The following is a 3,508-nucleotide window of genomic DNA, read 5'->3' as shown; positions in this document are numbered from 1 at the left end:
CCTTTCTCCATTGATAAGAATGTTGTTTATTGGTCCAGTGGTGAGGATTTTTGTTTTCTTGACATTGAGATGCAATCCATATCGAAGGCTGTGCTCTTGTTTTGTATATATGCCCATAATTATGTTGAGAAATTTCCCTTCTATCCTATTTTGTTAAGGTTTTAATCAGGAATGGTTGTTGAATTTTGTCAAATGCCTTTTCTGCATCAATTGATATGATAATGTGGTCCTTTGGTTTTATTTATGTGGCAGATTATGTTAGTTATTTTCCTAATACTGAAACATCCTTGCAGACCTGGTATGAATCTCACTTGTTGTTAAGTGCTATGGAGTTGGCTCCACTCATAGGAACCTTGTGTAGGTTCTCAAGGAACTCTTTCTTTATCATTATGTATACTTTTTTTGGAAATGCTGTTGAATTAGGATTATATCTCAATTCTAGACCATGCTCCCTAACTTTAGACTTATGTATTATCAACTCTACTATGACAGTAAATAGGCACCTTAACTTTAGCATCTAAAACTGAACTCACCTCTCCCCCACCTCAGCCACTTACATAAACAAAAACAAAGACAACAATTAGCTCCTCCTTTGGTGTTCTCTGTTTAAATAATTGACCTACATTCTATCCAGTTTCTTATGTTAGAAATCTTGGGGTCATGTTTGACATCCCTCTTGTCTCCATTCTTTTTTTTTTTTTAATCTAATATATCACCCCACCACTCATCTGTCAGTTTGTCATACTGTGGTGACTTGTGTTGCCGTGATGCTGGAAGCTATGCTACTGGTTTCAATACGAGCAGGGTCACACATGGTAGACAGCTTTCAGTGGCACTTCTAGATGACAATGGATGAGGAGGAAGAAGAGGCATGCCACTTCTAAATGATTAACCACTGAAAATCTTATGGATAGCAGTGGAATATTGTCAAATATAGTGCCAGAAGATGACCCCTCAGGTTAGAAGGCCCTCAATAATGACTGGGGAAGAGCTGCCTCCTCAAAAGAGCATTTTGAACATAATAATGTGAATGAAATTAGTCTTCCAGGACCTTAATTTGCTGACATTTCACAACTGAAAATGAGAAGAAACAGCATTAAACATCCATTAATAATGAGAATGTGGGATGTACATAGTAGAAAGCTAGGGAAGTTGGAAGTTGTCAAAAATGAAATGGTACGCTTAAACATTTATCTCCTAGACATTAATGAGCCTGAAATGGACTGGTTTTTAGCCATTTTTAATTAGACAGTCATAGTTTACTATGCTGAGAATGCCAAATTGGACAGGAATATTTTGTAATAAAGAGAATTTCAAGATCTATCTTGAAGTACACATTGTCCAATATGTTGGATTAGATAAAGAAGAATGTGGCATCAGTACTGGAGGAAGACTTATTAATAACCTGTGATATATAGAAGACACAACTTTGCTTATTTGAAGTAAAGATGACTTATAATACTTACTGATGAATATAATAGATTATAGTCTTCAGTATGGATTTTACCTCAATATAAAGAAAACAAAAATACGACTAGACCGATAAATAACATCATGATAAACAGAGAAAATATTGAAGTTGCCAAATACTTCATTTTACTTGGATCCATAATCAACAATCATGAAAGCAGCAGTCAAGAAATCAAATGATGTATTGAATTAGGCAAATCTGCTGCACAAGACCTCTTCAAAGTATTCAAGAGCAATGATATCTCTTTGCGGACTAAGGGGCACCTGACTTAATCCAAAGTATTTTCAATAGTGTCATATGCATATGATAGCTGGACAATGAATAAAGAAGACTGTAAAAGCATAGATGCATTTGAATTTTAATGTTGGAGAATATCAAAGTATCATGGACTGCCAGAAGGGACAAACAAATCTGTGTTGAAAAAACATACATCTAAATGTTCCTTAGAAATGAGACTGGGGAGACTTATCAATCATTCTCTTGACATGTTGTCAGGAGGGACCCGTCCCTAGAGAAGATCCTCATGTCTGGTGTAGTATAGGATTAATAAAAATAAGATGAATTGACAAAGTAGCAGCAACAGTGGGCCCAGATATAACAAAAGTTGTGAGGATGGTGCAATAACGTCAGGGCAGTGTTTCATTCTGTTGTGTCAGTTGGAACTGACATAATGAAACCTAACAACAAGAACAATCCATCACCAAATCTTGTGAGCACACTTTTCTCCATAGCCACTGCTCACCCTAGTTGAAGTCATTGTCCCCTTTTATATGACTACCTGTTATAACTTAATAAGTGACCCATTGCTAGCCTTCTGCCCATAGCAGCTCAAGTGGTCTTTTAAGTCCACAAATCTGATCACTGTCATTCCCTGTTTAACACCTTCCAGTGGCCTCTTGTTTTGTTGAAATCAAAACCCAAACCTGTAACTAGGGTTTTCTTTAAGGTCATGATCTGCCCATGGCCTACTTCTCCAGCTGTATATCAAACCACTCCTTTCCTCACTATGCCCCATACTTACAGGCCTATTTATTTTCATTTGAAGATGCCAAGTGTCTTTCCACTTTGGGTCAAATTCGAATGTCATTTCCTTAGGAAAGCCTTCCCTGAGTATCCCTAATCTTGGCTACTTTAAAAAAAAAACAAAAAAACACTTATCATAACTTTCATGAAATGATTAATATTTTTTATGTATCCGTCTCACACTAGCAGTGGAAATAAGGATAGAAATGATAGCAAGGTTGGCACAGGACTAGGCAGTGTTTTGTTCTGTTGTACGTAAGGTCGCTATGAGTTGGGTCCAACTTGATGGCATCTCACAACAACAACTGACGGTCAGCTCTAAGCTCTATGAGGTCAAACGTGGTGTGCTGTCTCTATTATTCCATCGTCAGCTTGTGGCTCAGTGCCTAGAACATAGAGAGGATAAAGGAAGTCATTTTTTTCAGAGTTGTTTTAAGTTTACGAGATCTGTTTATGGGGGAACTTCCAAAAATGTGTGGAAAAATTCCATTACCTCTAAATTCCATTTTCCCACAAACCTTTTGAAGGTCCCTCTTATTTGTGAAGACAAGAGGGTAGCATCTATAGGAAAAGAAAAAGAACAAAGGCAGAGTAGAAGAAAGAAACTCTCAGAAGTTGGAAGCTCAAGGCAATGAAATTAGGAACATAGGACATTTTATAGCATGAAAATTCTATTATAAATCAGATTACTAATATACAAGAGCAAACAAAATATTGCTACAAAACTTTAGAAACCTTTATTAACAAAAATATCAAACTGTGAAGTTATTGTTTCTTATTATACTTTCCATCTAGGTCTATACACTTTGTAAGGTAATGTTTCTCTCTCTTTAACCCTTCATGGAAGTATTTTATGCTCTCTGATTTACATCACAGCAGTTTTGATATCCTCTAGAGACTTATATTCCAAAGAGAGGCGACCCAACGGAATGTGGAAATCATCAGAAAATACCTTTGAAATCCCATGAGAGTAAAGTTTTACTAAAGGTAATACAGAAACGGCTGCAAGCCGTT

This window comes from Chrysochloris asiatica, unplaced genomic scaffold (assembly GCF_000296735.1).
Source record: "Chrysochloris asiatica unplaced genomic scaffold, ChrAsi1.0 scaffold00160, whole genome shotgun sequence".
In the NCBI taxonomy this organism is placed as follows: Eukaryota; Metazoa; Chordata; class Mammalia; order Afrosoricida; family Chrysochloridae; genus Chrysochloris; species Chrysochloris asiatica.
Note: the sequence above shows the minus strand (reverse complement) of the source record.